We start from the raw sequence: 13,509 nt of genomic DNA, 5'->3' as shown, positions 1-13,509 counted from the left end.
GCTTTCATCATACGTGTGACATGTAGAGTGCACAATTGGGATCCCTTCGGATCCTTCCTAATGTTGGCCGTATCCTACCGATCGATTTGCTAACGATCCATACACGTTTCTCCTCGAGGAAGTTGACGCCAAGTCAAGAGAAAATCAAAATGATGATTTTTGGTTACAAAATTTGACTCTTTAATAATGTTAAGAATCAAAAGCTATTTTATGTGTTCCTTGGGTTTTCGGCTTCTTCCCATTCTGCTTCCGTTCGGATATTCTTGTTGCGACATGTTGTTCCGGTTCTTCTTCAATCCCCATGGACAATCACTGAAATATTGAAGTACTTTTTGTAATATTCTGAATATACCTCGACCACCTTTTAAAAGTGTAACGTATAATTGTTGTTGCATCTCGTAACATTTAATTTAAAGGGAAGAAAAAAGGGATTAGATTGATTTATTACAGAAAATTGTAACCACAGTGTTTCGAATATCAGAATCAATGTATTGGAATATAAATTTAAGGCTGAAAGTAGGGCAAATATGGATTTCTAAATGCGGCCGGTACGAGCGTCGACCGATAGCGGTAACGCGTATAATTTTTATGCGTTGCGTGTTGCAAACAAATCTCAGAATCAGAGAAATTGCGCTTAACACTAAATGCGAACACGTGACAATCTTTATTATATACGATTTTTATGTTACGTGCCGCAAATAAGTTTCAGGGAAACGAATTATACAAAATCTTTAAACGTCATCGTGCCGTGTGAGCTTCGACCGACGATCACGCTGAATAGAACAGTTGTGTTACGTATACTGTTGCAAAAATAAATCTCAGTGTTTAACAATTTAATTGTATTTAATACTAAATGCGGGATATAATTACGGAATTCTAAAGTTCATGCGACCTTCAGCTAACGATGACACCAAATGTGATTGTATTAGGGACAAAAGCGTGTCGGACAATTATATTGTGCGATTTATTCGACAAACGTGAATACAGGCAAATATGATCTTTAATTATGACTCTCAGCTGATAGCAGGACCGAGATTATCACGTTTATGCATTACGAGTGAACCAAAGGAGAATGAGAAAATCAGAATAATGTCATATTGAATCATGACAAAAGATGGCAAATAAATCGCTCAATAATTGGTTAATATGACGTCAAATTGACATTATTTTGACTTCTTAAGGAATACACCGAGTCAAGAAAAATCAAAATAATAATTTTTTATTACAAAATTTAACTGTTATTTATTAACTTTAAGCTTCAAAATAAAGCAATTTTTTTTGTTGATTTTTGTATTTTTCTTGGATTTTGTTCCAAAAAAATACAAAAGTCAAAAATAAAAATGATTTGAATTTTATTTTAATTTTTGACTGTCAATAAACAGTAAAATTTTCTAACCCAACGTCATTATTTTGACTTTCGTGACGTCAAAATAAAATCATTTTGACTTTTTCTTGACTTAGTGTGTTTCTTAGGTTGAAAAGAGAATCACGCGCGATTATACTGCATTCTTAGCTGGATGCGGGGTCATAATATCTGCCGATGACGGCACCGAATGCGACAAGAGATTTGCTCTTTGTGGTTAAACTGTTATACACTCGCTGCAAACTAAAACTGATAATATATTTGATGTTTGGCGAAGACAAGAAAGAAAATTTAGCCTAGTGGCAAAGAACAGGCTTAATCGTATAGCATATGTCACGCCCGAATCTCGAGAGACGAAAGTCAAACTGTTTGCTAAACGAAGAGTAGCTAAAGACGAACTTTTGAACGCGATCGTGTGACTCGTTCGATGATGGCATTGAACGCGATTGTCACGTCACGTGTCGCGCGGACGGAACCGCGTATCGTTATACCGTTTAGCGTTAATTGCGGTCCACACATGACATATCTCGGCTTATCGCGCCGTATATGACTATCGACGAGATGGTCGACATGCGCCGACTGCAGTTTTGACAAGTGATATGTCGGCTTGTTCGACCGACCTGCCGTGTAGGTCAATCAGGTAGAAGGCGGAAGAGTCGATCTCTTCGCACGCGTGAGCGGAAATATACCTGCCGTGTCGAGATGCATCTTGTTGCATGTGATGCACGCACGAGGAGACACGCGAGCAGATATCTCGGGACATCCGCGTCGTATTGTGTGTAGCGTCGCGGGTGTTACGCTCCGGTACGACGCGGACGATCGATATTGCTCTAACGCTGATAAGGAGGGTTCGTAACATACATACGAGGCAGGAGGAGAAAAAGGGAAGAGATTGAAATCGCGGTACAGTTTCGTCGAGCTCAGATTTCAGTGGCACGGACACGCGAGAAACTACACCCGTGAAAGTCGAGACGTGACAACCGATGTGTGGTCGTCTCTCGCATATCTGTTGCTCTCTCGAAAAAATGAATTTTCTGAAATTGTACTGTTTTTCTTTTTATTTCCAATAGGAGGATCGCGAGATCCTCTCATCCTTCTCATGCGAGATTATTTTCGACCATTGGGATTCGCAAACCGACGAATATCGATTTGGAATCAATTTCATTGGCATCGTCTAATTTTAACTCTGATCTTTTATATCTCTTTTGGGATTTAATTGAAAAAAGATGCAGAAAGTTTAAAATTTACTAAAAGTAAATTTTAAACCGAATAATTCAGCAGAAAAATATTTGTTAATTTCTTAATCATGTGCATGTATAAAATGTTTCAATTCGTATAATTTACTCACTTTGACTAAGTAAATACTATACTTGTCGGTTTTTTTCGATATTATAAACTTTAAAAGAATATAAATAATAAAATCTTTATATTATATAAACTTATTTAATTATTTTAAAAGAAATTTTTGTTCGTTGGTACATATTTATTTATATAGATATAGTCAAATAATCTTATTTATAAATCTAGAACAATCTGGTTCAAGATAAAATCTATCTTGACTTACACAACTTAAACTTGCTTGAAAGTAACCTTTGCCCTAAACTCTTTCACTCTAAAAAAGGTTAAGAAGAATAGAAAGAGTACTCAATATTTTTAAAGATAGTCATGCTTTAGTTTCCACCTGAACGTAGAAAGCAAGTTATCATTAGAAAATCAATTTATCGAACATGAATTTTTAAACTTAATTTTTTAGATTCATTGTTAAAATATTTTGGCGAGAAAATAGAAAAGAATTTTTTTTTACAAAGGCGTGTAATATTGTTACATTCTCAATTAAAGCTAGAAGAAAATTATTTTTAATACATAAATAATCATTAACTATAGGAACAATTTGCAGTTTTTGGAATCAATCGATTGGCAAAATTAAACGAAGCAATTCTAAATCGGTCAAAGACTCCAAGTGAATATTTAGAACAAATTAATAAACAATGATCCTGAAAAATAGTGTTAAAATATTTTTTTAGACTATTTCTTTTTACCGTTAGAGATAATCTATATATGTGTATATATTACAATAACATGGTTGAAAGAAATTCCTATTTGGCGAAGATTGAAATCTTCGTTAACAAATAAAAACTTCCGTCCAATGAGATTCGAGCAGAGTGCGGCTGTTAATATTTTTAGATTTATATTTGATGGCAAATAGGTGAAGAAACGGAGTAGCGATGAAACTAGAATTTATTGCGCAATTCTTCGCACGCGATCGATCAATACCATTTTATTATCATAAAATCGCAAAATCGAACACGAAAGATCACTATACTAGCAGACAGATAAATATTAACATTTAAACAATTATATATTATTTATCTTGTAGAATGATAGAATCATGCACGTATACTTTGCAAGTTTCTTACGTTATTTTGACGCTTAAGAGCTTTATCACAAGAGAACAAAACCGTTAATGAATGGCATGTGAACGAGAATTGAATTGTTAACATTCATTAACACTTCACGATAGTCGCCTTCATTAACGCTTCTTCTAACACTGAATTTAAATTAGGAACTCCTTACAGTACACGAATATAAGTAGTATTTATGTAGGATATATGATAATAAGCTTGCTAAATAAGATGATTCTTGTGGAAATTAAAATATTTTTTTCTACCATAAAAACAAAAAATTATCGAGTTAAAAGCGATTAATAAAATGGAACTTCGAGAAATTTAATTTTAGAAAAAAACAGTAAAATAAAATAAAGAATAAGTATATTTCAGAGAGTTTATTCTTTATTAAAATCTATTAAAATACAGAGAATAAAGTGTGTAATTAAAAAGCATAGCTGTAAAAATATTCACTGTTGGAAATTTAAAAATTATGAGAAATAAGATATTCAGTGAAATTTCAATAAAATATAATATTATTTCAGTTCCCATAAGGAAGATCTACGCTGTTCGTAGAATGTGCCTGCTGGCAAATGCTTTATACGTAGCTCCGCATTGTGTCGCATCGTTATCCAACATCCTGATCCTACACCGCAATGAATAAACCGCTTCTCTTATTAATAGATTCTAAAAATTACTCTATGCTATTATTTCGTCGCGCGATGCTATTTTAATATCGAAAAAATGTCATAATTGCAACGTCATACAAATAAAAATTATTTAATATATTTTTAAAATTATTTAATAAATATCTTAATTATTTTTATTATTTAATATTATATATTTTAATTATTTAACAAATAATTATTATACAGATCTTTTATTTTCATTGTCCGACTCTTATTGTTTTCCTCCGCAAGGAAATGAACGTCTCCACATTCCAAGAGCATGTATAATCAGTTATGATGTCGGGCAATTATTTCTTTCATTGTACATAACGATACGCAACAGAGATCGATGCTATAAGTCACGATACTTCGGTTACATCACCGCACATAATTACGACGCATTACGCGCTCTAGAACAGGTCTCATTCGTCATGTTCTTTTTTTCTGCTGCCGGTTTTTCACGGTCGGAGTATATCCGGCCTTGTGCTTTTCGATTTGCATACATTCTCGTCGGCAGTGCACTGATGGCGCGACCTTTTTCCAGAATCGTAAAATATGAGAAAAGCTGACAAGTATGGTACAACAAGAATGGAGCGGATGGATATTTTGTTCTCTTTTTGGTCTGTCGATTCGTTTTCTCGCCCGGTATCGCAATCTCTCTAATACCGCAATCTCGTCCTGCCGTTAACCGCATCGTATGCAGTTTCCGGTCTCATGCGACGATGAAGCTGAGAAACTAATTATTTGTATCGACCTAGGCGCTGGTCATGAAAAAAAAACACGATACAGGTTTTGTAACAAGCTGTCGTTGCCGGCCAGTCGTTTCTAACGAGATTTCTGTGCCAAATAACTGCTCCAGTACTTTAAAAAAAAAAAAACGTAGTAGAAACTTTAGATGATAATTATATAAATTGTATATATATATATATATATGTAGAATAAATTACTTTATAAGTTATTGAAATTATAACAGTTTTTTTTTTCATCTTTATATGCAGTAATTTTACACAATATTAAGTTTGTAATATCACCTATATAGTTGTTATCATTAAGTTCTGTATCATTAAGGTCAGTACTTTTCAATTGCGATTATTTCGATTTACTACAGTCGATTACTTCGACTACTTGTTTGAGAGAATTACTTAATACTTCTTTGGAATGTTTTATGAAATTCTGACTTAACTTCAAGATATCTTTTAGATTTTTATTTATAGATTCTTCTTTGTTGAGGAACTAATTATAATTGATATTATATTAACTTAGGAACATTTTATTGTTAACAATGATCATTTCTAATGAAAAGAATATGTCCTGAAGATATTTAACTTCAATCTTTGAGTACTATAATTTTTAAGACTACGTAAACTAAATATTTTCAGCCAAAATTATTCAGAAATGTGTAGGACCAATAAAACATTATAACTTTATAAATAATTGTTATATAACTGTTATGTAATGTCACATATGATGAGAAAATTAAATTTTGATTGTTATCCGACAATCCAATGTGAATCACGATAAATGAACCGTGTCGCAAAGAAATAAATGTCAAGAATGCCATTAAGCCCAGACTTTTGGTTAGCGTGACGGATGGGCGTAACGTGTGATAATGATTTTTATATACAGATATATACCCTCCCTCTAGGCAAGGATAAATAATCCGCGAGAGAAAAGAGCGATGATCGTCGGGTGAGATATCGCTCAACTCTGCAATTCTTTCGTTTCGAAGAGGTGAGGAAAATCTCAAGATGTAATCCGCAGTTGAGAAATGCATTAGATAGAACATAGTGTTTTCGTTGAAAGCAGATATTATGTATTTTCGATGTGAATATCGTGAGAGTGCAATCTGGTTTACCTGGTATACCTACATATGCGCGCGCATACGCAGCACGATACATCGGCAGCATCTTGTACCGAAACGTGTAACGATTTTTCACAATGTTACGTCTCCGATGCAGTAAACGTTGGTAAAATGCTCGACGACGAGTCTAATGCACGTACAAGTGTCAGCATTGTTGGACATGCGTATCCTTGTCCGCATTTTTTTAAGGATGCGAACGGTTTCTTTAGACATCGGGAGAAGAAAAGAGATAATTTCGCCGTGTGAATAATTTCATCATCTATGAGATAGAATTGATGCTATTGAGATGGTGTTTAAAAAAAGCTGTTTAAAAAAAAGAATTTTTTTTTAATATTACACTGAGAGAAAATGTATTTTAATAAATTATTGTTTGAATAGTGCTCATGAATATAACAAAATATATAACATTTATTACATTTATTCATTATATATAAATTATATAAATGAATAAATGTTACAATATACGTATATATTAACAAAAAATAAATATTTGTTAAGTAAAAATAATATAATTAAATCAAATTAATGATTCTTGTATCAAATAAATTAATAGGTTTACATTTTTTTGCATATTCAACTAGCATTACTTAAATAATTATTTATTAAAATTAATATATTTTTTGTTTTCAATAAATGTTTTACTCGGCAATGTTTATCAATCTTTTTTTAACACACAAGAAGTGGAGTAAGTTCTAATTTTGCATGCAATATGTCTCGTTAAAATTTATTTTACTCTTATTATAGCAGTAATTTTGCTAAGTGTTTACGATAATTTTACTAAGAATATATAAACAACGTATCGTATATGTCTGATCATTGTCGAATGCGATAACGCGTTATCGCATTCGAGTTTGCCTGAAATCTCATGCAGATATGAAGACGTTTCAATAACGTGGATGTACAGATCTCGGTAGCATTGCGTTTGAGTAACTCGAGTGAATCACTCACTATATAAACATCTATATAAACGTTGGCTAAATCTGATACATGATGTTACGCAAGTTCTCTTGGAGTTTCATGATTGCGAGTGGGATTAGCGAAAAGTGAGGTTTTTTAATGGAAGTCACGAAAGGTGAAAGTTAAAAATTTTCGATGAACCGCAAGAATTACCCGAAAAACTTTCAACATCTCCAAATCGTATAATGAAAAAATTGGCTGCCGCAGCAATTTACATGATAAAATCGTATAATGATAAAATATGGCATAGCGTTTTTATTAATTAACTGCAGCAGCGAATTTTTGATTGCGTTAGCCTATCCGCAATGTCAATATACTATACTTACAATTTCGATAGATTAATGCGGCTGCAGCCAATTAAAAATGCCATTTAAATTGCTGCAACCAATCATTTCTTCAGTCTAGAGTTATCAAGTTTTCGATTTAATGTCAAGCGAGAAAATAATTGTGGCAATTATGAGATGCGTGTTTATGATTTTGCGGAACAATAAAGTAAATGATTTTGTTTCACATATTTAACAATATTCAATATAGTTCGGAATATTTTGCATAACTCATCTATTTACTCAGCCTAGTTTTTTCAATTCGTATACTGAAAAGAAAGTTGCTGATTTAAAAAACTATTAGTTAATTCTAAACACTGCGGTCACGGGCTATCAAGTGAATATTTCTTAATTTAATTAATACAAATAACATGTTTTTTAAATTACAAGATTTTGTTGATATGACTCACGTATATATATTTAACTTAAATATATAATTACTCGGACCAAGTAATCAAGTAAGTTACGAACTAAGTGCACTTAGTCAAGTTAACAACTTTTTTCTCAGTGTATAAATATCATGTTTCAAAGAACACTTTTAATAAATCGCATCATGTTCGCTGATCATTATGCATAATGCTCATCGAGGAAATGATTAAGGCGATTATAAGAATGCAGTCGGATTGTAAAAAAGAGAACGGTGCATACATTTACTGATATGCCAGTAAATCGATATTCAGGGACACCGCGGTAATATTACCGCATGGAGTATAACACACAACAAACACACACATACACACACACACACACACACACATACACACACACACACACACACGTACGCTTTGTGTAGAGGCACATTATATCGAACATCTACCTATTGCTTCCTACCTTATGTATACGAGAGCACACACGCCTCACACATGACGATCCGATGCATTATTCACTGACGACCAACAGTACCAACGCCATGCGCGATGCGATAACAACTATAGCATCTTCTCCGAGAAACACAGAAATAGACGGTGCACCCGTTCGTCAAAAGCGCTCGAGCGAGGCACGCACCTACGAATGAAAGAACCCAAATTTCCGGTCGCCGCGGCGCCGTCTCGATCAGCACGCAATGGTACGTTTATCGTCTTGTTACTATGTATATCGTGCGCTCGTAATTAAACCGCGTTTAGCAGAAAGCGACGGAAAACGATCTGAGAGAGAATCGCTCTTTGCATTTTCTCCTTCCTTTGTATATTTATTTCCCGTCTTTAATCTGTGGATTGTCTGCCAAATTTGGATGAATTTTTCTTTTAACGAAAATTGTATTATATTCTTTACACAATTTTTTGTTTTTCTATTTGTTTTTCTATCTGCTGAATATGTTTGAATGTATTATATTATTTATAGTAAGATAAGTATCTATTTTAGTTAAAACAAAGTTATCTGAATAAAGTCACGGTCTGGGTCAAGTTACTATAAGGAGATGCAAAACAAGGTTGAACCAATCTACTTTCCATTTCAATTGATTCGCATTCAAAGATTTTAGTAAATACAATTTTTTGCTTAATATCGCAGTTCTGTGATGCACAGAACTTATTTTCATCTCATATTAATTAATTATTTGGAAAGTTTATATATATAAGCATAAATATATATTAGAAACTTAATGTTTTTCTTATTTTTTACAAATATGTTTGTAGAAATGTTGTCTAAAAGAAAATAAATAAGAGAACATTTCAGCAAGATTACCTTGTATTAATACATGATAAAATAAGTGAAAGGTAATCAAAGCTAAACATTATTTTTTAAAATGAATCATAGATTGTATAAAATAGAAAAATATTTTATAAATTTTCTTTTTCTAGAAGAATATAAAAAAATTAAATTTTAATAAAATTCTAATAAAATTACATTATAACGTGTGAAAAAATATCTCACAGGAAGCAATTTTATTATATATCTATAAAAATAACAGACATTTAAAAGAGATTTCAGTTATGATTATAATAAATCACGTAATGAATTATAAGAGATGTATTTTACAGACAGAGATAATAAAAAAGTTTCATTAAAATATTTTATTTTAATCGATGTGTCGAGAGATAAACGAAAAATAATTAATATAATTAATTATATCACTTAAAAAAATTGGAGCATGTATAATATACGCAATAAAACGATTTCGGAACCATTCGTATATTTTATTTTCTCTTTTCCATGATAATAGTTAATGAACAGTTGGCGAAATTAATACAAGATATTATGGATATTAAAGGATATTAAAAATATTTCGATACGAATTTTTTTTCCGATGAGTTATTTTGAGGGTCGTGTATGCAATATGACATAATCAGGTTCATTCATAAGCCGTATTAATGCGTATTACTGGACTGATATAGTCACGTTTATAAAGACTGCTATCTAAAGGCTCATTTAAGCGGAACATTATATCGGATCGATATCATAAAACCAGCTCGTATACAGTTCATAATGTAGTTTTAATTTCACATCCGTTTGTATTGTATTATATATATAACTCTATACTATTTTCCACTTAAGTATAATGCATGACATTGATATGTCTTTTTAGAATGCTTCTATAAATACTATGCGATATTTCAATATCGCCATAATAAGATCAATATAATTTAATTTTCTTATTAGCTTTTATTTTTATGCAGTATTCTTATTGTTTATTTATTTTTTAGATAAATTGATTGATATGGATATAAATGCAAGAAGATGAGCAGCTCAATTCAATTCCGTTCTTCTTTCTTATCTTTTTGCCTTATTTTACTAAGATAAATGTATTTGTAATTTAATTATAAATTAAGAGTGTCAATTAACAAATGAGTATGTTAGAAATCTTTTTGTTTTTTTTATTTTACAAAATATATAATTCTTAAATATTTAATTGTTAGAATCCGATTATGTAATTTGTATCTTTAACTTGAATACACGCGTTATATTTATCATGTGTTTGTATATGTTCTAGCATTATGTTCCAGATTTCGTGAAAATGAAGGGTCGGACGATGCTTCATTCTTCTTCATCAAGGTAATAATAATTGATAATATTATTTACAAGTCTGTCGAATAAAACAATTATATTATTTTATTATCTTTATCTTTTAATAATATTATATGATAGTAGCAGACACATATCGTAACATTAGACGATTCAATAAACGATTACGATATACGATAATTCTTGTTAGTCGATTTCTATTTTTTTTTCTTATTCAATATGAATTTTATTGCCTTCTCTTATTTTCCCATTTAATCTTTTGTTGTACAAATTTTTCCAATGAACGTATTTTGCTGAATTTTATATGGAAATTTTTGGGGGGTCGCGCGTGGATTATAAATCTTAAGTCAAAATTTAAGAAATTAAAATGACGGATTCAATATGGCAGCTAAATTGAAAAAATTAATTATGGCTTATTTATGTGTAAAATTTTTTTATACGTAAGAATTATATTAATTAAAAAATTAAGAATGCAAAAAATAAAAAATATTAAGAGAATTTATATTTCATTAATATCAAAAATTAACATGCTTTAATATTTTAAATTATTTTAATCGCCGTTTTGGATCTGTCATTTAAAATTTACCAATTATGAATGCAAATTTGAACTCAGTTACTTCGAAAACATTAAGAGATTTCGAAGATATGTATATTATTATTCTAGCATGAATTTTTGTTATTAAAAAAGTGCTAATTTTTACTGATCTCTTCTTTCTAATTTATATTTAAAATATAAATATAATAATGTATTTTTGTTTGCAATCTTAGGAACATAACAGTACCAAAAATGTAACCTAAATTAATTATCAAATATGTACAAAAAGCATACAAAAATTACGAAAAAGACTTTGTACTTTCTACACACATTATGCAACAAAAAGTTGATGAATGTTTGAAAAGGAAATAAATGAAAAATTTTTGAAAGAATTTGAAAAGTACAACTGGAAAAGTGCAAGTTATAAATTCAATAAAACCAATAATATATAACTTACGAAACGCCAATATTGCATAATATTGAAATTACCAATGATTATCAACTTTTTAAATCTAGCAAAAATGACGCATTTAATGCGTGAATATGCATTTGTAAAAAATATTTATTTTTCCAAAAAAGTTACGATAATATGACATTGGAATATCTCGTATATTGCATAAATTAATATAGTTCAATCGACGTAGTATATCGATTTCAGCAGAAATCTTGAAACTGAACTTTCCAAATCGCTTATCATTCAAAATGTCAAACGATAGTGGAATCGCGATGGACTGTTCAAGCAGAACGAGCAGGTCGCGAGATTTCGGCGTGCGTTGAACGAGTGCCAGAAAAACGAGGTGAATCGAAGATAACTACGAGCAGTATTCGACGACCGCATGTGCGAGCGACAGAAGCGGTGTCTTGCACATAGCCCACGTCTTTTTTATTGTCACCGCGATAAATATAACGACTAAATTAGAAAGAGAGAGAGAGAGAGAGAGAGAGCACGGAATTTCACGAAAGCTGGAAGTTATTCGTCCAGAGCGCACCACATCGTGCCAGTTCTCTTCCCACGAGATTTCAAATCTCTCTTTCTCTCATTTCTTTCTTCTTTCTCTTTTTATCGATCGCGTCGCTTGTCGAACGTTCATCTTCACATATGTATGTAAACGAATGCACCTTTAATTTTATCTGTGACGCGGTATTTACAGCTGAAATTCACAGAATAAAAAAAATTCGCTCTTCAGATATTGAAAAGTGATTGAGAGGAAACGTGATTGCGAAGAAATAAATAGCGAATTATCAGATCCAATTAAATATAGAAGTATTATTCGAGACGTTCTGATTTATAGTAGTCTCTTCAGTTTCATTCTTTTGCATTTTACCTTAAATTTTCATCTCGCAATCATTATTTTCTTCATGATATAATTCATTAATTATAGAATTTAATTAATTAATGAATTTATCATGTATCATTTAATTAAGTTAGTCGTTCGATAAAAAAATGCATTAGTGTGTATTAATACAATTATTATTTTTCTTTATTTTACGGAACTTATTTTGAAGCATCCGGAAAATTTATGTCTTATATTTTTTGAAAAAATGCAAGAGATACTTTTGATATAGATATGTTTAATCCATACACAATTATACTTTTGTTGAAAAGTCTAAAGAAAGAAATTTCTCATATGATGCAAAATAATAAGTATGTACGTATGTATATATATAGTGAACGCAATCTTTCGTTTCATCTTTTACATAATTTGAGGAGTCAATTTTCTCGGAACTTCTCAGATTTCTTCAGGGACAAAGTTTTCGAGGTGTGACATGAATTTTTCACACGGTCAATCTAATATTATTATTCTACTTTTGATAAAAAAATCTAAAAAAAGAAATTTTTAATAAACAATAAAGTGTATGCAAAATAAGATGGCAAAGTAAGATGAAGCTGTACATATAGTGAAGAAAATTATGTTATATTATAGAGAAAGATTGTATTGTTGCATTCCGCTGTCACTTTGAAGGTGAAACGAACATTAATGCGTTATCATAGGCATCTTTACACACGGAAGCCATGCGTTTACCTTCAATTCGCGATGTTGCGGGGTATTCATTGCCTTACAAACTCTTTATGCAAATGCGCGCAATGCATGTCACACTTTGCTTGATTGAAAAAGATGTGCCTATTAACTTATCATATAAGTTTCTTATCTGCAGTAAGCATCTGCGCTATTGTCATATCGCTTGACAATAAATGATAGTATGTGATAATTTGGCGATATTCATGCACATACATCGACAGGCAGACATCGACAAACACTGAAATTGTTATCTCAAATAATACCAGTAATGTAGTGTTGGATAGTAATAATTAAACTGTAATATTATGCAGTCGTACAGATTAAAATATAACTCTATATATATGTGTGTGTGTATATATATATATATATATCTATATATATATATATATATATATATATATATATATATATATATATATATGTAGTNTATATCTAT

This window comes from Atta cephalotes (genome assembly GCF_000143395.1).
Source record: "Atta cephalotes unplaced genomic scaffold scaffold00033, whole genome shotgun sequence".
NCBI lineage: Eukaryota > Metazoa > Arthropoda > Insecta > Hymenoptera > Formicidae > Atta > Atta cephalotes.
The sequence above is the reverse complement of the archived record's forward strand: the minus strand, read 5'-3'. Positions refer to the sequence as shown.